General features: G+C 38.2%; 1 long non-coding RNA gene and 5 other non-coding genes across 6 annotated transcripts; all 6 read right to left on the reverse strand.

The window, feature by feature from the left end:
• Positions 1-240: 240 nt before the first annotated feature.
• Positions 241-22,232, reverse strand: LOC148118108 (uncharacterized). Its single transcript, XR_015736266.1, has 7 exons — positions 22,190-22,232; positions 20,629-20,757; positions 17,423-19,211; positions 17,268-17,308; positions 6,755-6,793; positions 4,705-4,744; positions 241-1,096 (listed from the first exon to the last, which is right to left on the reverse strand). It is a non-coding gene; the product is annotated as an uncharacterized LOC148118108 (long non-coding RNA).
• LOC148118109 (small nucleolar RNA SNORD109A) lies at positions 962-1,027 on the reverse strand. The gene has a single exon (XR_015736499.1). It is a non-coding gene; the product is annotated as a small nucleolar RNA SNORD109A (small nucleolar RNA).
• LOC148118110 (small nucleolar RNA SNORD109A) lies at positions 3,137-3,202 on the reverse strand. The gene has a single exon (XR_015736505.1). It is a non-coding gene; the product is annotated as a small nucleolar RNA SNORD109A (small nucleolar RNA).
• LOC148118111 (small nucleolar RNA SNORD109A) lies at positions 6,554-6,619 on the reverse strand. Its single transcript, XR_015736500.1, has one exon. It is a non-coding gene; the product is annotated as a small nucleolar RNA SNORD109A (small nucleolar RNA).
• Positions 15,637-15,701, reverse strand: LOC148118112 (small nucleolar RNA SNORD109A). The gene has a single exon (XR_015736585.1). It is a non-coding gene; the product is annotated as a small nucleolar RNA SNORD109A (small nucleolar RNA).
• Positions 19,107-19,171, reverse strand: LOC148118113 (small nucleolar RNA SNORD109A). Its single transcript, XR_015736515.1, has one exon. It is a non-coding gene; the product is annotated as a small nucleolar RNA SNORD109A (small nucleolar RNA).
• Positions 22,233-23,290: the final 1,058 nt, after the last annotated feature.

The raw sequence follows: 23,290 nt of genomic DNA on the forward strand, positions 1-23,290 counted from the left end.
GTTTGCCTTCATACCTGTTACACTTGAAGATGTTGGATTTCTACTCCATTATTTATGTTTCTGTGTTCATGCCTCACTTTTTTTAATGAGCTGAGTGTTTTCTAGGCATTGATGTGAATAAAATTCTTGTTTCAATTTTGAAATATATTTATGTGCCAGCTACACTCCTTGTGGATCTCTCAGAATTCACATAAATAAAAACAATGGAAACAACTTGAAGGTCACAGTCACAGACCAGTATTAAAACAAACACTGGTTTTTATTGGACCTAACCAAAACTTCCTCTCACATTTGAATAAGAAATTATGATATGAACATATGTTTTCTGAGCATATCCAAATCTGAAAGTATATTGATAAAATGCATTGAGAATGAGATGACCTTTAGTATGTAGAATTGATACACCATCAAGAGATTAAGGTATATTCAGAGACTACACAGTGAAATGGAATGACCCTCACAATAGGGAAATCATCATGCATTCCTGCATACATTGGGAAAGGAATTAAAAGGAATGAATTGAACAATATGGGAAATCATCACATGTTTTTACCTATATTTGGAAAGCAAGAAGATTCGAACACCCTCCAAATTTCTCAGTTATGCTGGACAGGTGTCCTCCAATCTCCTCTTGCTCTCTTGCAAATATAGGAATGTCCTATTCATTGGAGAGGATCAGGGAGATTTTCTGTGATGATTTCATTGCTTCCTCCTCTTTTGAATCTTTCAGTTATGCAATGACCAATAATTTCAAGTCAATGTAACATGTGTGGTTCAGTACATTGCTTATCATAGGCATATTATTGAAGTAAACAATTAGACAGTTTTAACATTACAAACTGTACTTTCCAAAAAATTTAGGACATCAGAGCTAGGCTGCACTTTCATCTATCCTTTTTCATAATTTAAGAGTGGTAGCCATGTTCTGAAAGCATCACAGTTCTTAGATGACCTCCTAACTGGACCTCAGATTGGCATAGTCATGAGTCAATTAGCGTCCTCAGAGACTTGTTGTCATCATCGATCCAGAGAAGGGAGCTCTTAACCCATGAGCATTCCAGTGATGTGGGAAAGCAGCGATAGATAGGCTCCTTGCCTGTGAAATATAATTGAGAATAGAGATAGACCCTCAGTGCTTATCACTTTTAACAGAAGAAACAGAGATGTTCAGTATTCTGTCTGGAGAAAAAGAGAAATAAAACTATCAAGGATGGAATTGTCTAAACAGAAATATGTCCTTCTTTCTAGCTTCAGCCTGTGCACTCCCAAGATAATACAACATTCTACCACTCTAAAATGAATCCACTGGCATGACACATTATCCCCTCTCTTTTACATTGTGTTTCAGTGACTACTTTCCTTCTTGATCGCATCTTCTATATATGCCATTGTATGTACATTTGAGACAGGGAGATGCAGTTTGGAATTATTTCACTGTGTTACAATAATGACAGATGTACTCTAGCAATAAGAGGACATGGCAGGTATTCCTCATGTAATTTGGTCCTCAGAATTCTGCACCAGGACTCAGAACAAAAATAAACATGTGTTAAGCAGGAGGAATCCTGATGATGTCTATGATGTGCATGCCATATGATTTAGATGATTGGCCAAGGAATTAATTGCCTCCATAAGTATCATCTTTGGGTATATCATGTGAGGCTGTGTGTCTCTTTTTCAAAGCAAGCGCATTAATAGAATCATGGAATGAAAGATGAAACCAAGATGTGATACAAAAACCCAGATATTTTCAGATCTTGGACAACTGCAATTTCTGCTGAGCTATGTAGGCTCATTGATACGTAAGGAGCAAAAGGTTTTTACTTTTTAAAAGTAAATAACTACATGAACTTCAAGTGTAGATTGCAACAGTGAATTCCTCCTGTAATTTGTGTTTGAGAAAGATGTATTTCATTTCTATACCAGGAGAGGTTCTCCATTCAATTTCACTACCCAGGTACAAAGTTGGAGGCTATGTATATTTCACCTGATCTACTGGGGATGTTAAGATTTTTCTTTCACCTAGTGTCCATGAAATATAATATATTTCTTTCTTTTCTTTTCTTTCTGATGGTAATTGGTTGTATATGGAAGTGTTTGATTTCATCCCATTACTATTGAGAAAAGTATGGTATCAACTGCAGTTTTATTTCTTTGTGGATCTGCTTCCCACATTATCTCCTCAGTCTTTAGTTTTGGAGTAATGTATCTGAATGAAGTGGTTCTTGAGAGATGGAAATGGGTATATAAAACAACTGGGCAGTTTGTGAATATCTCAGTGAGCTTATAAATCTAAAATATTAAGTCTATTAATTTATTAAATATTTAAATATTTGTTAAATATTTAAATAAATAATTATTAAATAACTTTAAATAAATTTAAATAAATTAAAATTTTTAAATAAATAATTATTAAATATTAAATATTTAAATCTATTAGATTTAAATATTAAATCTAAATAATATGCAGATACTGCAGGTCATATTTACAAACAAACCTTGCAGCAAAGACTGCTTTATAAATGAGAACATATGAAAACATCTCCTTAAAACTGATTTAGTATGATATAGTTGTTAGTCAGGTCCAAATCTGAAATCTGATAGATGTGATCCACATTCAGTAAGGTCACTTTTTGCACACATAACTGATACACCTGATAAGGAATGTGATAGATTCAGTAAAACATGCTGAAAAGGAATGAAACTAACAATAAGGGTAATTATCACAAGTTTTTCCTGGATATTTCATGGGTTCACCAGACTTTAAAATTTCTGAGTTATAGTCCTCCCATCTTTTCTTGCCATGTTCCCAATGTAAAAATATCCAATTGAACAGAGACGGTCATGGAGGATCTATGGAATAAATTACTTGCTTCATTCACTTTTGGGTCTTTCATTCAGACATGCACCAGTCCATAATATCAAAGAAATGAAACATAAATGATGCTGCAGAGTGTTTTTTAGAGAGAAATTATTGAAGCAGAAATATAGAAAGCTTTTGGCACACCAGAAAATTGTTCTTCCTCAAAATTTAGGACACCAAAACCAGTCTGCATTTTGATATGTCATCCTTGAAAATGGAAGAGAGCTAGTCATGTTCTGGAAAATTCATGGTTCTCAAGAGGACCTCTTATCTGGATCTCAGATGGCCATATTTATGAATCAGTCAGCGTCCTCAGAGATTTGTTATCATCATTGATTCATGGAAGTTACCTCTTAACCAATGAGCATTCCAGTGACATGGGAAAGCAGCCATAGATAGGCTCCTTGGCTTTGAAATTGTACATCAGGATTGTGCGTCAGGTTTGATTCTCAAGTTCTATGACAAAGGTTCAGAATAGGAAGAGGCAGAGAAAATATTCTGTCCCATATATTCAAAAACAATTGATATGTACACATACCAATGATATAGTGTGTCAAACATACTGAAAACAAAGATAAGGACATCATGGGTTTTAAGTGTTTTGATTTTCCTGGAAATGTATCTTCCTTGACAAAACAGAGAAAAGCTTACACCTGAAATTATCTCAACGAAACAGTATTAATTTCAGTGCTGCTTGGACCATTATTTCAATCTTTTTATTGTATATCTATTACTTAATAATTCAATCCAATTTTATTAAACTTTAATTTGTCACCTAATTGTGGCTTTTCACGTAAAATTCCTTCTAACTGTCTCCAGTATCTCCATGGGTACTATGCCCTTCTATCTGAAAACATAAATCCTACCTTCTCTAACTAGTTCTGATTTTCATTGCCAAAGCCTCAAACTTGTTCTTAGCCAATAACCAATATAAGAAAAAAGAAAAAACAGAACCTCACACACCAAATTTACATTTCATATTTTTGGCAATGTTGTGCTTTGTCTGTTTGTGTGTGTCTTGTCACCCCATGAAGGGGTTGTTTCATTGGAATGTAGAAAATTATAACTTTAACCTTCAAAGTAAAGTAAATAAACAGAGAAGAATTGACATTGATAATTAGTCTGATCTTGGACATCTAGAGAATTTCCTTATTCGCCTCCTTTTCAACCTTTCAGGTAAAATGTTTTTCTGAAAAAATAGACCACAAACTACAAGTTTTGAGTCTCTCCCCATGAGAGCAGATGAATTAAGGAGACTTGTAGAAGGAAAGCAAAGCAAGTAGTCATGAAACTCAGTGGGAGTCACTGAAGAATGCACATCAATACAAGCCAAGGAAGACAAACACTTCAATTACTTTGACTTTTGCTGGATATCTGCATTCAATGACAGGCTCTGTGGTCTATGTCTGCAAGAGACTCAACAGTTTTGAAGAAGAGTGTGTCGAATAGTGTATAAAAAAATAACTAAGGAATGTTGGATTGCATAAAAATGGAACACCATAAATTCACCAAACATCAGAATCTGGATTTGGGTGGAAACAATATTTGAAAACCTCCTTCCCAAAAGTGAGGTCACTTAAATCAAGGAAATTCTATGAATGGTAATATTTCCTTACATTTTCACTTCCTAGAGTAGGGAATAGTACCCTTTTAGACATAGTATACCAAAGGAATGAAGAGCAATAGAATTGAGGGTTTGGACAAGAAACCAAACAAAATGGTCAAGAGAGTGTAATCCTACAAATCATAGTCCTTGAACTCCTGATATCAAGGTGTTGATTTTTAGAAATCCCATATTAGTGAAAAATTATTGAGAATACATATAGACCCTCAGTGCTTACCACTTCTACCAGAAGAAGAGTTGATGTTCAGGATTCAATTCTGGAACAAAACAGAAATAAAATTACCAAGGTTGGAATTGTCTCAAAAGAAATCTGTCTTCCTTGCTAGCCTCAGCATGCTAACAGCCAAGCATATCAAACTTTCCCTTGCCATCAAGTAACACTTCTCGCTTCATACATTCTGCCTTCAATTTTGCATTGTGTTTCAATGACTACAATCCTCCTTTATTGCTTCTTCTAAATGTGCCATTCCATGTACATTTGAGACAGAAAGAAGCAGATGGAAATTCTATCTCTTTGAAACAATGACAGAGGTACTCTATCAATAAGAGGACATGGCAGGTGGATCACACATAAATTGGTCCTCATGACTTCTTTACCAGGACTCAGATGAAAATCGACATGTGCTAAGCAGGAGGACTCCTGACTATATCGATTTGTGTGCCATGTGATTTAGATGACTTGGCTATGGAATTAAATGCCTCAATGTGTATTATCTCTGGGTTCATCATGTGAGGCTGAGTGTCCCCTTTGCAAAGCAAGAGCACGAAGAGAATCATGAATGAAAGATGAAAACAAGATGTCATGAAACACCCAGTTATTGTCACACCTTGGGCAATGGCACTTTCCCCTGACCTGCGTAAGTTCCTTTTTATGTAAGGAGCAAAATTTATTACTTTTTTATGTAGTCAATCACTACATGAACTTCAAAGGTGGATTGCAACAGTGAACTCCTTTGTAATTTGTGTTTAAGAATGATGTGTATCATTTCTAGGGCAGGAGAGGTTCTCCAATAAATTTTATTATCCAGGTACAATGTTGGAGGTGGTGTATATTTCCCCTGAACTTCTGTGAATCCTAAGGGTTTTCATGCAATGTGTGTTCATGAAATAAAATATATTTTTTGTTTTCTTCCTTTCTGATAATAAGTGGTTGTATTGAGAATTGCTTGAATTTTCCCCACCATGACAACTGAGAAATTTTAGGTATGTACTGCAATTTTAGGCTCATGGTGGATCTACTTTCCACATTATCTCCTCAGCCTTCCATTTTGGAGTACTGGACTTGAATGAAGTGCTTCTTGAAAGAAGAAATTGGACGAATTGTGCCAACTTGGCAGTTTGTGATTGTCTAAGTTTGCCAATAAATACTAATAATATTCAGAAGGTGCAGGTAATATTACAGACAAGAATAACAGCAATGACTGCTTTAAAAATGACAACAGAGGAAAACAACTTCTTGTATTTTGAGAAGAACTGATGATAGTAAGATATGGTTGGTATTCAGGTTTAAATCTGATCTGATGGATGTGGTGCATAGACAGTAAAATAAGCACATATAACTGATACACCTGCTAAGCAGAATGATATATTCAGTGAAACATGTTGAAAAGGGATGACACTGACAATAACAGAACTATCACAATGTTTCCTGGATTTGGAAATTACAATGTGTACACCAGCCCTAAAAATCTCTGAATTACGGTGGACAGCACTCCTCCCATCTTTTCTGGCTTCTCTCCCAATGTAGCAATGTCCAATTCATCAGAGAAGATAACAGAGGATCTCTGGGACAGTTTCCCTACTTCGCCCACTTTTGGATCATTTTTTCAGGCATGTATCAGTCAATAACTTCAAAGCAATGTAAGATGAATGATGCAGTACAGTGCTTTTTAGAGGGGATGGATTGAAACAGACAAATGGAAAGTTCTTGGCACACTACAAAATTGTTCTTTCCTCAATATTTAAGAAACCAAAATGAGTCTACACCGTGATCTGTCGTACATTACAAAGGAAGAATGCTAGCCATGTTCTGGATAAATCATGGTTCTCAAGCAGACCTCTTATCTGGACCTCAGATTGCCACTTGCATGAGTCAGTCATCGTCCTCAGAGACTTCCTGTCATCATCGATCCAGATAAATCAGGTCAAGAGAGGGTAATCCTAAAAATTATGGTTCTTAAAATCTTGAAGTCATAGATGTTGACTTTTAGGAATCCCAAGTACTACTGAAAAATTATTGAGAATACCGAAAGACCCTCAATGCTTACCAATACTTCCAGGAAGAAGTGGTCATGATGGATTCTATTCTGGAACAGAAGAGAAATAAAATTACTGTGGATGGAATTGTCTCACCAGAAATCTGTCTTCGTTGCTCACCATAACCTGCTCACTGCCAAGCATATCCGACATCACATGCCTTAAAATGACACCACTTGCGTCATACATTTTCCCCTCAATTTTTAATTGTGTTTTAATGACTACCCTCCTTCCTGACTGCTTCTTCTAAATGTGCCATTCTACGTAGATTTGAGACAGAAAGAAGGAGTTGGGAATTGTTTCTCTTCCATACAAAAATGACAGATGAACTCTATCAATAAGAGGACATGGCTCGTATATCTCATATTAATTGATCCTCATGAATTCTTTACCAAGTCTCACAAGAAAATGAAGTTGTGTAAACCAGGACGAGTTCTCACTGTATCTATGATGTGGTGCCAAGTGATTCAGATGACTTGGTCAAGGAAGTAATTGCTTTAATGGATCATCTTTGGGTTTATCATGTGAGGCTGTATGTCTCTCTTTCAAAGCAAGAGCATCAAGAATGTCATGGAATGATGAAGAAACCAAGATGTAATGCAAAACCCAGATACTGTCAGACATTGGGCAATTGCACTTTCTGCTAAGCTGTGTCAGCTTCTTGTTATGTAAGGAGCAAAAGTTTATTTCTTTTTTATAAGGTAAATAACTCCATGAACTTTAAAGGCAGATTGCAACAGGGAACTTCATTTGGAATTTTAGTTTGAGAATGATGTATAACATTTCCAGAACAGGAGAGGATCTCCATTAAATCCATTTGCAATGTGGGATGTGGTGTATATTTCACCTGAACTACTGTGGACCCGAAGGATTTTCATGCACCTTGTGTCCAAGAAATATATATTCCTTTGCTTTGTTTTATTTAGTATGTTAATTGATTATTTAGGGAAGTGCTTGATTTCACCCAATAACAATTGAGTAATTTAGAGTATCTACTGAAGTTTTATGCTCCTGGCAGATCTGCTTCCCCCATGATCTCCTCAACCTTCAATCTAGGTGTAATGAATCTGAATGAAATACTTCTTGAAAGAAGGAATTTGACCTATGTGCCAGTTGTGCAGTTTGCAAATCTCTCAGAGTACTTATAAATCTGAATAATATTCAGATACTGCAGGTCATATTTACAGATAAGCCTTACAGCAAAGACGACTTTCTAAATGAGACCATATGAAAACATCTTCTTGCATTTTAAGAAAACCTGATGATGGTATGATGTGGTTGGGTTTCAGGTCCAAATCTGAAACCTGAGAGGCATGGTGAACAGACCATAAGGTCAGCCTTTGCACACAAAACTAGTACACTGCTATGGAGTATGATAGATTCAGCAAAACCTATCATGTGGTATGTGGAAACTAACTTGTTCAAAAGAAATGACACTCATTATAAGGGAAATTATCACACGTGTTTCCTGGATTTGCAAAGGACCATGTGTGCACCAGCGTTCAAAATTTCTAAGTTGTGGTGGACAGCAGTCCTCCCATGTTTTCTTGCCCCTCTCCCAATGTCGCAATGTCCAATTTATCAGAGAAGATCATGGAGGTTTCCGGGATAATTTCCCTGCTTCGTTCAGTTTTGTGTCCCTCCTTCAAGCATGCATCAGTCAATCCCTTCAAAGCAATGTGACATGAAGGATGGAGTAAAGTGCTTTTTAGAGGCAAAGTATTGAAACAGAAAAATGGAAAGTTTTTGGCACACTACAGAATTGTTTTTTCCTCAAAATTTAGGAAACGAAAGCCAGTCTGCACTTTGATATGTCGTCCTTGAAAAAGGAAAGGTGCTATCCATGTTCTGGAAAAATCAGGGTTCTCAAGAGGACCTCTTATCTGGACTTCAGATTGCCATTTGTATGAGTCTTGTCATCATCGATCCAGAGAAGCCAGCTCTTAACCCATGAGCCTTCCAGTGACATGGGAAAGCAGCCATAGATAGGTGTCATGAATTTGCAAAGGTACACGAGGGTTGTGCAGCAGGCTTGATTCTCAAGTTTTACAACAGAGGTACAGATTAGGAAAGAGCAGATAAATTATTTTCTCCCGTATACTCGAGCACAATGACATGTCCACAAATCAATCATCTAGTGTGCCAAAGATGCTGATAACAAAGAGAAAGACATCATGGGTTCTAAGTGTTGTGATTTTCCTGAAATCTAGCATCCTTAATAAAATGAGACAAAGCTTACACCCGAACTTAACACTCAGATACTGAATTAATTCAATCACTGCTTGAACCATCTTCTCTAGCTTTTTTCTGTCTATCTCTTTCATAATAATTTAAACCTTTTTTATTTTTCTGTATTTTGTCACCTAGCTGTGGATCATCACATCAAATTCCTATCCACTGCCTCCAGTATCTCCTAGTTCTCCCTAGTATCTCCCTAGTTCTGACTCTTATTGCCATAGGCTCAAATATGTTCCTATTCTTTTACAATATAAACAACACAGAGACAGAAGGACCTCCCACAACAAACCCAGTTGCATTTTTTTTGCAGTATTGTTCTTTCTGTGTTTGTGTCTCTCTGGAGACACCATGTTGTGTTGTTTCATTGGAATATAAAAGATTATAACTTCAAACTTGAAAGTAAAGCATATGTTTTATAATAATTGACTCTTGATGTTGATGTCTTTAATCCATTTGGACTTGAGTTTTGTGCATGGTGATAGATATGGATCTATTTTCATTCTTCTACAGGTTGACATCCAGTTATGCCAGCACCATTTGTTAAAGACGCTTTCCTTCTTCCATTGTATACCTTTAGCTCCCTTGTCAAAAATTAGGTGTTCGTAGGTTTGAGGGTTAGTATCTGGGTCTTCTATTCGATTCCATAGGTCGACTTCTCTGTTCTTATGCCAATACCAAGCTGTTTTCAATACTGTAGCTCTGTAATAGAATTTGAAGTCAGGGATAGTAATGCCTCCAGAAGTTCCTTTATTGTATAAGATTGTTTTGGCTATCCTGGGTTTTTTGTTTTTCCATATAAACTTAATTATTGTTCTCTCAAGGTCTGTGAAGAAGTTTGATGGGATTTTGATGGGGATTGCATTGAATCTGTAGATTGCTTTTGGTAGAATTGCCGTTTTTACTATGTTGATTCTCCCAATCCAAGAGCAGGGGAGGTCTTTCCATTTTCTGGTATCCTCCTCAATTTCTCTTTTCAAAGGCTTAAAGTTCTTGTCAAATAGGTCTTTCACATCCTTGGTTAGAGTAACCCCAAGATATTTTATGGTGTTTGTGGCTATCGTGAAAGGTGATGTTTCTCTGATTTCCCTCTCCGTTTCTTTATCCTTTGTGTATAGGAGTGCCACTGATTTTTTGGAGTTGATCTTTTTTTTTTTTTTTGTCATTCTTTTTTTTTTTTTTTAGTAAATTTTATTAAATTATAAAAGTTTCCATTTCCGCCCCCCCTCCCAACACCCTCCCACTCCCCCCACTCCCCCCCTCCTTCCCCTCCGTCCCCCAGGGCAGTCAGGGTTTCCTGCCCTGTGGGAAGCTGCAGCTCCCTCCCCCTCCCTCCAGGTCCAGGAAGGCGAGCGTCCAAACAGACTGGATCCCCAAAATCCAGCATATGCAGAGGAAACAGGTCCCAGTGTCATAGTCAATGGCATTTCAGAAAGACCCCAGGCCAGCCACAGTCAGAGAATCCGGCCAAATTCCGAGAATCTGGCTAGATCACGTCCTCGTTCAGTCCCAGACCGACTGGCCCTGGTAAATTCTCATCAGATCCGTTCCCTTGTATCAGTGGGTGATAGCATCCCTCGCAGTACTGATTTCGTCTTTCATGTTCCTCCTCCTTCTGCTCCTCCTCCGGACCTCGGGGGGCTCAATCCGTTGCTCCAATGTGGGCCTCCGACTGCATAGCTGTCCTTCGCCAGACGAAGGATCTATGGTGATAAGCAAAATATACATCAGTATGGTCATGGGCCACGGCCGATTCAGGCACCCTCTCCTCTGTCCAGAGAACAATCTGGGGGATTTCTCTTTGGACCTGGAATCCCATATATAATCAAGTCTCCTGTAAACCCTAAAATGGCTCCCTTAGTTGAAATATATTGTTCCCTGATCCCATATTCATCCTTCCTCCCTCCCCCCCCCATCCCCGGCCACCAAGCTTTCCCCGTTCCTCCCCTACTCCCTTCTCTCTAGCCCTCTCCCCCTCCATCGACCCTCCCACCCCTCCATGCACCCGAGGTTACCTGGGACTCTTGTCTATTTCCTACCTCCTGGAGGATAGCTAAATAATCTTCATCAGGTTCATCTTCTTATTTAGCTTCTCTAGGATCACAAATAATAGGCTCAAAGACCTTTAATTATGGTTAGAATCCACTTATGAGTGAATACATACCGTGTTCCTCTTTTTGGATCTGGCTTACCTCACTCAGTAAAGCGTTTTCTATTTCCATCCATTTGCATGCAAAATTCAAGATGTCATTGTTTTTAACTGCCGAGTAAAACTCTAATGTGTATATGTTCCACACCTTTTTTAACCATTCTTCTATTGAGGGGCACCTAGGCTGTTTCCAGGTTCTGGCTATTACAAATAGTGCAGCTATGAACATAGCTGAACAAATGCTTTTGTAGTATGTTAGGGAATCTTTAGGGTATATTCCCAAGAGTGGTATTGCTGGGTCCTGAGGGAGGTTGACTCCCAGTTTCCTGAGAAACCGCCACACTGATTTCCACAGTGGCTGCACGAGTTTGCATTCCCACCAACAATGGATGAGTGTTCCCCTCACCCCACATCCTCTCCAGCATAGGCTATCGTTGGTGTTTTTGACTTTAGCTATTCTGACCGGTGTAAGATGGTATCTCAAAGTGGTTTTAATTTGCATTTCCCTGATCGCTAAGGAGGTTGAGCATGACCTTAAGTGTCTTCTGGCCATTCGAATTTCATCTGTTGTGAATTCTCTGTTAAGTTCAGTACCCCATTTTTTAATTGGGTTAATTAGAGTTTTAGTGCCTAGTTTCTTGAGTTCTTTGTATATTTTGGAGATCAGACCTTTGTCTGATGAGGGGTTGGTGAAGATCTTCTCCCAGTCAGAAGGCAGCCTTTTTGTCCTACTGACAGTGTCCTTTGCTTTACAGAAGCTTCCCAGTTTCAGTAGATCCCATTTATTCATTGTTTCTCTTATTGTCTGTGCTGCTGGGGTCCTACTTAGGAAGAGGCCTCCTGTGCCTAAATCTTGTAGACTACTTCCCACTTTCTCTCCTATCAGGTTCAAAGTGGACGGATTAATGTTGATGTCTTTAATCCATTTGGACTTGAGTTTTGTGCATGGTGATAGATATGGATCTACTTTCATTTTTTTACAGGTTGACATCCAGTTATGCCAGCACCATTTGTTAAAGATGCTTTCCTTCTTCCATTGTATACCTTTAGCTCCCTTGTCGAAAATTAGGTGTTCATATGTTTGTGGGTTAATATCTGGGTCTTCTATTCGATTCCATAGGTCGACTTCTCTGTTCTTATGCCAATACCAAGCTGTTTTCAATACTGTAGGTCTATAATAGAGTTTGAAGTCAGGGATGGTAATGCCTCCAGAAGTTCTTTTATTGTATAAGATTGTTTTGGCTATCCTGGGTTTTTTGTTTTTCCATATAAACTTGATTAATGTTCTCTCAAGGTCTGTGAAGAAGTTTGATGGGATTTTGATGGGGATTGCATTGAATCTGTAGATTGCTTTTGGTAGAATTGCCGTTTTTACTATGTTGATTCTCCCAATCCAAGAGCAGGGGAGGTCTTTCCATTTTCTGGTATCCTCCTCAATTTCTCTTTTCAAAGGCTTAAAGTTCTTGTCAAATAGGTCTTTCACATCCTTGGTTAGAGTAACCCCAAGATATTTTATGGTGTTTGTGGCTATCGTGAAAGGTGATGTTTCTCTGATTTCCCTCTCCGTTTCTTTATCCTTTGTGTATAGGAGTGCCACTGATTTTTTGGAGTTGATCTTGTATCCTGCCACATTACTAAAGGTGTTTATCAGCTGTAGGAGTTCTTTGGTAGAGTTTTTGGGGTCGCTTATGTACACTATCATATCGTCAGCAAATAACGAAAGTTTAACTTCATCCTTTCCAATTCAAATCCCCTTGATCCCCTTATGTTGTCTTATTGCTATTGCTAGAACTTCAAGCACTATATTGAAGAGGTATGGAGAGAGTGGACAGCCTTGTCGTGTTCCTGATTTTAGTGGAAAGGCTTTGAGTTTCTCTCCATTCAATTTGATGTTAGCTGTCGGCTTGCTGTATATTGCTTTTATTATATTTAGGTATGATCCTTGTATCCCCAGTCTCTCCAACACCTTTATCATAAATGGGTGTTGAATTTTGTCAAACGCTTTTTCAGCATCCAATGAAATGATCATATGATTTTTTTCTTTCAGTTTATTTATATGATGGATTACATTGATAGATTTGCGTATGTTGAACCATCCCTGCATCTCTGGGATGAAGCCTACTTGATCATAATGGATGATTTTTCTAATGTGTTCTTGGATTCGGTTTGCCAGTATTTTATTGAGAATTTTCGCATCGATGTTCATGAGTGAGATTGGCCTGTAATTCTCTTTCTTGGTTGTGTCTTTGTGTGGTTTTGGTATTAGGGTGACTGTAGCTTCATAAAAGGAGTTTGGCAGTGACTTTTCTTTTTCTATATTGTGGAATACATTAAGGAGTATAGGTATTAGCTCTTCCTGGAAGTTCTGGTAGAATTCTGCATTGAAACCATCTGGTCCTGGGCTTTTTTTGGTAGGGAGATTTTTGATAACAGCTTCTAGTTCTTCACGACTAACAGGTCTATTTAGATTGTTCACCTGGTCTTGGTTCAACTTTGGTATATGGTACTTATCTAAAAAAATGTCCATTTCTTTTACATTTTCCAACTTTGTGGCATATAAACTTTCATAGTAAGATCTAATGATTCTCTGAATTTCCTCTGTGTCTGTGGTTATGTCCCCCTTTTCATTTCTGATCCTATTAATTTGCAAGTTCTCTCTCTGCTGTTTGATTAGTTTGGATAGGGGTTTGTCAATCTTGTTAATTTTCTCCAAGAACCAGCTTTTTGCTTCATTGATTCTTTGAATTGTTTACTGTGTTTCTATTTTGTTAATTTCAGCCCTCAGTTTGATTATTTCCAGTCTTCTACTCCTCCTGGGTAAATCAGCTTCTTTTTATTCTAGAGCTTTCAAGTGTGTTGTTAAGTCTCCAATGTGTGCTTTCTCTGTTTCCTTTAGTTGGGAACTTAGTGCTATGAACTTTCCTCTTAGCACTGCTTTCATTGTGTCCCATAGGTTTGAATACGTTGTGTCTGTTTTCATTATATTCAAGGAAGACTTTAATTTCTTTCTTTATTTCTTCCTTGACCCAGGGGTTATTTAGTAGTTGACTGTTCAACTTCCATGAGTTTGTTGGCTTCCTGGGGGTACCATTGTTGTTGAATTCTAATTTTAATCCATGGTGATCTGACAAGACACAGGTGGTCACTAATACTTTTTTGTATCTGTGGAAGTTTGCTTTTTTACCAAGTATGTGGTCAATTTTTGAGAAGGTTCCATGGGCTGCAGAGAAGAAGGTATACTCTTTCCTATTTGGGTGGAGTGTTCTATAGATGTCTGTTAAGTCCATTTGATTCAGTACCTCCAGTAAATCTCTTATTTCTCTGTTAGGTTTCTGTCTGATTGACCTGTCCATTGGTGAGAGAGGAGTGTTGAAGTCTCCTACTATTAGCGTGTGTGGTTTGATGACTGCCTTGAGTTCTAGAAGAGTTTCTTTTACATATGTGGGTGCCTTTATATTAGGGGCATAGATATTCAAGATTGAGACTTCTTCCTGATGAATTGTTCCTGTTATGAGTATGAAATGTCCATCTCCATCTCTTCTGATTGATTTTAGTTTGAAGTCGATTTTGATAGATATTAGAATGGCCACACCCGCTTGTTTCTTAGGTCCATTTGCTTGGAAAACCTTTTCCCAACCCTTTATTCTGAGTAGGTGTCTGTCTTTGTGGTTGAGGTGTGTTTCTTGTAGACAGCAGAATGTTGGATCCTGTTTTCGTATCCAATCTCTAAGTCTGTGCCTCTTTAAAGGTGAGTTGAGACCATTGATATTAAATGATATTAATGACCAGTGATCGATGACTCCGGTCATTTTTTTGGGTAGTAGCGTGTATGTGTTTTCCTTCTTTGAGTTGTGCTTGTGGAGGGTCGCTAAATGTCTGAGTTAATGTAGGCAGTGTTGGGAATGTTGGATTCCTTGGGTTGTGATTTTCCTTCTAGTATTCTCTGTAAGGCTGGATTAGTAGCTACGTATTGTTTAAATTTGTTTTTATCCTGGAATATTTTGTTTTCTCCGTTGATAGTGAACAATAGCTTGGCTGGGTAAAGTAGTCTGGGTTTGCATCCATTGTCTCTTAGTTTCTGCAGTACCTCTATCCAGGACCTTCTGGCTTTCATGGTTTCCATAGAGAAGTCCAGTGTAAGCCTGATAGGTTTACCTTTATAAGATACTTCTTGCCCTAGTCCCATTGTATATTTATGGCCAATTCATCAAAGAGGATCATTGAGATTCTCTGTAAAGAATTTACTGCTTCAAACTCTTTTGAGTCATTCTTTCAGGCATGTAACAGCTCATATCTTCAAATCAATGTACACTCTAGGGTCTAGTACAGTGCCTTTCAGAGGCAGAATATGGCCGCAAAGAGTTGGACAGATGTTACATACAGCCAACTGCTCATCTCTCAAAATTTAGGAGATCAAAGCCTGTCTGCACTGTAACTGTCTTCCTTTAAAATGCAAGAGTGCTAGCCATATTCTGGAAGCATCACTGTGGTCAAGATGGCGACTTCTCTGGACCTCAGAGGGGTTATGTGTGAGTCAATCAACGTCCTCAGAAACCTGTTGTCATCATCGTTCCAGAGAAGGCATCTTTTGACACATGAGCATCCCCAGTGATACTGGAAAGCAGTGAGAGATAAACTCTTTGGCTTTGAAGAGGAATATCAGCATTGTGCAGCAGGCTTCTTTCTCAGGATCTCAACTGAGGTCAAGCATCAATGAGATCACAAAGACATTTTCTCCTATACTTTAGAGCCCATTTGTCATCAACAAATATCAACACTCTACTGTGCCACACGAACAAAAAACAAAGATAAACACATCAAGAATTTTGAGGAGTCGATTTTGATCTTGACAACTAGCTTCATGGACAAAAAGAAGAAAAGTATAAAATAAAATGCACCAACAATATAGGGGTTTACTTCATATGTTTCAAAGTGCAAAACTGGTACTGGGTTTCTTGATTATCTAGTCAAGGTGGAAGGTTTTGATAGTTTTATTTTCCTGCTACTTCAATGTGTCATCCTTATCATCACCGTCATCATCATCATCATCATCATCATCATCATCATCACTCATAGGAACACCATCATCATTGTCTTATGCCTTATCCTCCTCCCTGTCTACCACACAATTCTTTCCTCAGTTTACCTTTATGGACATTGCAGTTATTCCCATAATTTTCCAGGTTGCTTTCATCATGAAATTCTTATCCTAACAACCTCAACCTCATGGCTTTACTGTACTGTTATCATGAGAGGAAATGCAGCAGAACCAACAAAAATAGGCAACTATCACCAATGAATTAAAATTCAATGTCATGTTTGTTCTGTGATTCTGTGTCTCTTGGGAAACCATGGTTTTTTTTTCATGAAAATGTGCAAAGGTTCCCCTTAATCTCATATTAGGTTACTATTATATAGGAGTTCAGATTGGTTCCACAGTTTTTTTTTTCAGATTTTAGATAAAATGCTTTCTGCCAAACATATATGATCAACCTGCTATTTGGAGAGACTCTCCATAAAATCAGACATGCTCAGATGCACCAGGAACCTGGACATCTGACAAAAGAGTTGTGAACCTCACAGGGAGACTTTTCTGAAATCACACAAATTAAAGTCAGAATAGCACAACACTTATCTTGCTTCTTGGTGCGCTATAAAGTTACATTCAAGGTCTGGCTCTGTTGCAATTCTCAGGAAGAGGACTGCCCCAAAAGGGTGGAAAGAAGTGTTGGGTGAATGGAGGTCAGGTGAAAAACCCATGGATCATGAGGTGCTTGAAAAGTGAGCATCTTAAATTTACCATCCGTCAGTAGAATTGAAAATGACGGTGATTTGAACAGACAGTTTTGAATATCCTTCACACACCTGAGGTCACTCAATTGATAAGTATGCAATCGGTGGTCATATTTCTTTATCTTTTTTCTAGCTGGAGAGGGGAATTCCCCAAAGAGACCTAGTATGTCAAAGGACTGCAGAGTGATAGACTTGAGGATATGGGTAGGACCAAAGCCATAATGGTCAGGAGAGTATGATCTTAGAAATTAGAGTTTGTGCAGTCATGAAGTCAAAGATGTTGACTTTTAGAAATCCCCATTGTAAACAAACATTAGTGAGTCAAAAGACAGAGACTCAGTGCTTACCATTTCTGCACAATGAAGAGGACGATCTCTGGCTTTCTGTCCTGTAACAGTAGAGAAATAACAGTTGTCAGGGATGCTAAGTTCTCCGCACAACACTGTCTGCTTAGCCTTATGCAGACTACCTAGCATACTCAAGCTTTCCAACCAATATTTACCTGTTTATTCCTTCCTGTATTTTGGCTTGTCTTATCATGATCCTTTCATTCCTGTTTGCTTCTACTAAAGCTGCCAGTCTCTGTCCTTTAGACAATAACCTAAGTGGAAACAATTGTTTTCCCTTTGATATACTTGTGGCAGATGGACAGTAGCATGGGGAGGACATGGCACATATGGTTCATATTTATTTGTCCTGACATCTTCTCTTCCACATCTCCTGGCACATGGTATCTGCTTTACGAAGGATGACACCTAACAGTACCTATGAGGCTGCTTTCATATCTTTAAGAAGACATGTCCTAGGAAACAGTTCCCATGGTGCATATCATCCTCTTGTTCCTCATGTGAAAAAGGTTTTCACCCTCACAACGCAAGGGCATTACGGAATGAGAGATGAAACAGCGATATCCATCCAAGAGCAAACAATGTCTGGACTTTAGGCAACTCCACTGAATGCCAAGAAAGGGAACAGCTTTGAATATGTAATGTGTGCAATACTTATTTCTCTGAAGTATAGGAAATGACAACATGAACTAAATTGGTGGATGGAAATCAGTTCTTTCCTAAGTTCTGTTTCAGAATGATGCATGTAATTTGAAGAGAAGGAGGTGTTCTCCATTTGATTTCCCTTCCCATGTACAGTGTTCATGATTTTAGCCAATCCCTTGATCTTTTGTGAAACCTAGGGATTTTCTTTCATCGTGTCTGTGTGTTATATGAAACCTATCTCTGAATCATTTTCTGTTAGATGGGAATTGGTTGCTGAGAGAAGTGCTTGCCTCCCCCTGTCTCACATGAAAACTTCAGGGGTTTGCTGCATTCTGTATGCTCCTCATGGGCATGCTTCCCATTTGTTTTCCCAGGTGATTGATTTGGAGGCCTCGCTGGAAGTGAAATGCTTGATGGACATTGGAATTCTGTCTTTGTGCAAAATATTCTCTTGTGAATCTCTCAACACTCAAATAGATTCAAACAATGTAAACAACCTGAAGGTCCCAATCTTTACAGAGCAGGCAGTTAAAAAGACAGATTTGAACTGGACTTTTTCCAAAAGTTCTATCAGTTTTTTAAATGAGAAATTATGATAGAAAGAGAGGATTGCTGAGAAAATCGAGATCTGAAAAGCAACGGGATATGGTGCCAGGAGTGTGAGATGACCATTGGCATGTTGAATTGATGCACCATGCAGGGTGTATGTTCTATTCAGAGACAACAAAGAGAAAAGGAATGACTCTCACAATATGGGAAAGTAGCATGCATTTATGCCTCAATTGGGAAAGGCACAGGAATCCAAAAGCTCTCAAAATTTTGCTGTCAGGGTGGGCACGAGTCCTGCCATCTCTTCTTGCCCTTGGCCCATTGTATATTTATGGCCAATTCAACAGAGAGGATCATTGAGATTCTCTGTAATGAATTCACTGCTTCCAACTCTTCTGAGTCTTTCTTTCAGGCATGTAACAGCCTATAACTTCAAATCAATGTATGCTCTAGGGTCTAGTACAGTGCTTTTCAGAGGCAGAATATGGCGACAAAGAGGTAGGCAGATGTCGCAGACAGCAAACTACTCATCTCTCAAAATTTAGAAGACCAAAGCCCGTCTGCACTGTCACTGTCTTCCTTTAAAATGCAAGAGTGCTAGCCATGTTCTGGAAGCATCACGGTGGTCAAGATGGCAACTTATCTGGACCCCAGAGGGGTTATGTGTGAGTCAATCAGCATCCTCAGAAACCTGTTGTCATCATCGATCCAGAGAAGGCAGCTTTTGGCAAATGAGCATCTCCACTGATACTGGAAAGCAATGAGAGATAGACTCTTTGGCTTTGAAGAAAAAGATCAGCATTGTGCAGCAGGCTTCTTTCTCAGGATCTCAACTGAGGTCAAGCATCAATGAGATCACAAAGACATTTTCTTCTATACCTTAGAGCCTATTAGTAATCAAAAAATATCAACACTCTACTATGCCACACCAACAGAAAACAAAGATAAACACATCAAGAATTTTGATGGGTTGAATTTGATCTTGACATCTAGCTTCGTGGACAAAAAGAAGGCAAGTATAAAATAAAATGCACCAAAAATATAGGGGTGTACTTCATGAGTTTCAAATTGCAAAACTGGTCCTAGATTCCTTGATTATCTACTCAAGGTGAAAGTTTTTGATAGTTTCATATTCCTGCTACTTTAGAGTGTCATCCTTATCATCACCATAATAATCATCATCATCATCATCATCCATCATCATTATCATCATCATTGTCATGAGCAGCAGCAGCATCATCAACATCAGGAAACCATCGTCATCACCATCATCATTGTCTAATGCCTTAACCTCCTCCCCATCTACCACACAATTACTTCCTCAGTTTACCTTTATGGACATTGCAGTAATTCCCACAAGTTTCCAGGTTGCTTTCATCATGAAATTTTTATCCTAACAACCTCAACTTCATGGCTTTCACTGGACTTTTATCATGAGAGGAAACCCAGCAGAACCAACAATAATATGCAATTATCAACAGTGAATTAAAATTCAATTGTATGTTTGTTATGGAGTGTTCTGTGTTTCTGTGTTTCTTGGGACACCATGCTCTTTTATTTCATGAAAATCTGCAAAGGTTCCCCTTCAAGTTTCATTTTAGGTAACTATTATATAGGAGTCCAGATTGGTTGACACACTCTTAATTTTCAGAATTTAGATAAAATGCTTTCTGCCAAACATATATGATCAACCTGCTATTTGGAGAGGACCTCCATGAAATCAGACATGCTCAGATGGACCAGGAACCTGGACATCTGACAAAAGAGTTGTGAACCTCAAAGGGAGACATTTGTGAATTCACATAAATTAAAGTCAGAATAGCACAACACTTATCTTGCTCCTCGGTGTGCTAAAAATCTACATTCAAGTGTGAGCTCTATTGCAATTCTCAGGAAGAGGACTGCCCCAAAATGGTTGAAAGAAGTGTTGGGTGATTGGAGGTCAGGAGAAAAGCCTAGGATCATGAGGTGCTTGAAAAATGAGCTTCTTAAATTTACGCAACACTGTCTACTTAGCCTTATGCAGACTATGTAGCATCCTCAACCTTTCCAACCAACAGTTACCTGTTTATTCCTTCCTATACTTTGCCTTGTCTTATCATGACCCTTTCCTTCCTCTATGCTTCTACTAGAGCTGCCAGTCTCTGTTCTTTAGACAATAACCTACCTGGAAAAAAATAGTTTTCCCATTGATGTTCTAGTGGCAGATGGACTGTAGCATGGAGCGGACATGGCACACATGGTTCACCCTCATTTGTCCTGACATCTTCTTTCCAAATCTCCAAGCACAATGTATCTGCTTAACGAAGGATGATGCTTAACAGTATCTGTGAGGATGCTTTCATATCTTTAAGAAGACATGGCTAAGCAAACAGTTTTTTTTGATGTATATCACCCACTAGTTATTCATGTGAAAAAGGTTTTCACCCTAGCACTGTAAAGGCATTCTGAACTGAAAGACGAAGCAGACATACAACGGAAAGCAGACAATGGGTACAAAAAGTTTTTGGATTTCCGGATTATCTACTCAAGGTGGAAATTTTAGATAGAATTGTTTTACTCCAACATAAAATAGGGTGTCAGCATTTTTATCATTATCATCATAATCATCATTGTCATCATCATTGTTTTAGGCCTCATCCTCCACTTTTCTACCACGCAATATTTTCCTCAGTTTGACTTGATAGACTTTGAGGTTAGCCCTGCAACTCTCCATATTGCTTGCATCCTGAAATTTGTATCCTAATACCTCCAACTTCATGGAGGTTTCTCTACTATTATCATTCTAGAAACCATAGAGGAACAAATGTAAATAGTGAAATATCACCACTAAACTCAAACGTACATTTTGTAGTTGGTGTTGGCTTTTGTATATTTGTATATCACTTGTGACACCATGCTCTTTTATTTCATGGAAATTTATAAAAGTTAAACTTCAAGCTTCCATTTAAGGTAAATCTTTTATAAGATTTGACTCTTGATATTTTCTCTGAGATTGGGCATCCAGAGTTGTTCCACATCCTCCTATTTTTCAGATTTTTCTTAAAATGATTTTTGCAAAATAGGTATGATAAACTACAATTTTGAGATTCTCTCCATGGAAAAAAGAAGAACTCGGACCTACTGGTAACATGGAAAGATAACCAACGAGTTGTGACACTCAGAACGAGATATTTCAGAATCCATATAAATTCAAGTCAGGGAAGCCAAACACTTATATTTCTTTTCAGTGTACTAGGGAGTTATATTCAAGGCTGGGCTTTATTGCAATTCTCATCAAGAGAACTCGACTAAAAAGGGTGGAAAGAAGTGTTGGGTGAACAGGCGCCAAGTGAAAAGCCGTGAGAATCGTGGGATGCCTGAAAATTGTGCATCTTAAATTCACCATACATCAGAAAGTTTGGATGCTGTGGTGGCCTGAAAAGACATTATGGACTACCATCCACACACCTGAAGTCAATTAAAACATAAATTATACAAGCAATGGGAATAATTTTTTATCTCGTTACTCCCTGGACAACGCAGTTCCCCTCTAAGAGACCTAGTATATCACAGGACTGAAGAGTGATAGACGTGAAGACTTTGTCAGGAAGCAAAACATAACAGAAAGAGAGTATCATCCTAGAAATCATAGATTGTGAATTCCTGAAGTCATCGATGTTTACTTTTTTAAATACCCAGTCATAGTAAAAAGTTATTGAGTGAAGAGATAGAGACTCGTTGCTTACCTTTTCTGCCTGAAGAATAAGAAGTCCTTCAGAATTCTATGCTATAACAGTAGAGAAATAAAACTTATCAGACATGGTAAGGTCTCCAAACAACTCTGTCTTTTAACAGCCACAGGGTGTAGGCTACCTAGCATGCCCAACCCAAAGACTGACTTGGTATTTTTGCCTACACTTTGGGTTGTCTTACAATGACACTGTTTCTTTTTGATTGCTTCTACTAAAGCTGTCAGTCTATATATATTAGACAGTGAAGTTAGCGAGAGAGAATTGTTTTTTCTCCAATATAAGAGAGGCTGATATTCTCTAGGAAGGGTAGGGCATGGCCCATATATCTCATATTGATTTTTCCTGATGTCTTTCTTTTAAGTTCATAGGAAACTGAATATATGTTTAGAAGGAAAAGTACAGTTTCATTACCCAACCTCAGAGGAAGTAAGATGTCAGTGCCTCACCAAAAAAGATACTAGCCATGTAGCTATATCAGACAATTATTATGGGATAATGATTATTATTCCTGAAAACCAGTCACAATGCAAGACCAAGTCCCACCCACCCTTTAGCAGCTTTCAATAAAGAGTTAACTGAAGAAGGAATTCTTGGCTAATTCTGCTATGATTGCCATGTCTCATTTGTTCTTCTTAGCATTATTCCTCTTGACCTTTAGAAATAATCAAACTAACATTGTGAGGGTCCTTTAGAAATAATCAAACTAACATTGTGAGGGTCATGGTACTTGTCTGACCATTACATACCTTTCTATAGGAGACTAGGTGAAGACCCACACCTGGAATTTTTGAAGGCTTTGCTTGATGGACTACATTTGATTTTTACAGAAAAGGCTTAGACCAGGAGAGAGAAAAACAGAATTCTAGATTTGACAAATGTGAACTGTGATTTCTGGCACCTATGGGCTATAACTTATTAAGGGTGACTACTCTCATCAGTCTATGAGACAGAAGAAGCCAATGGAGACATGTTCTGACACTTGGATGAAAAATATTTGAATATGGTGACTGACTTCAAACTTGTTAATGTCAACCCTATGAATGTGCCATGTACTTTTGACAGTGGTCCCAGCAGAAAATAGAATCTGTTCATTTA

The sequence above is a fragment of the Myodes glareolus genome, chromosome 24 (genome assembly GCF_982192425.1).
Source record: "Myodes glareolus chromosome 24, mMyoGla1.1, whole genome shotgun sequence".
NCBI classification, from domain to species: Eukaryota; Metazoa; Chordata; class Mammalia; order Rodentia; family Cricetidae; genus Myodes; species Myodes glareolus.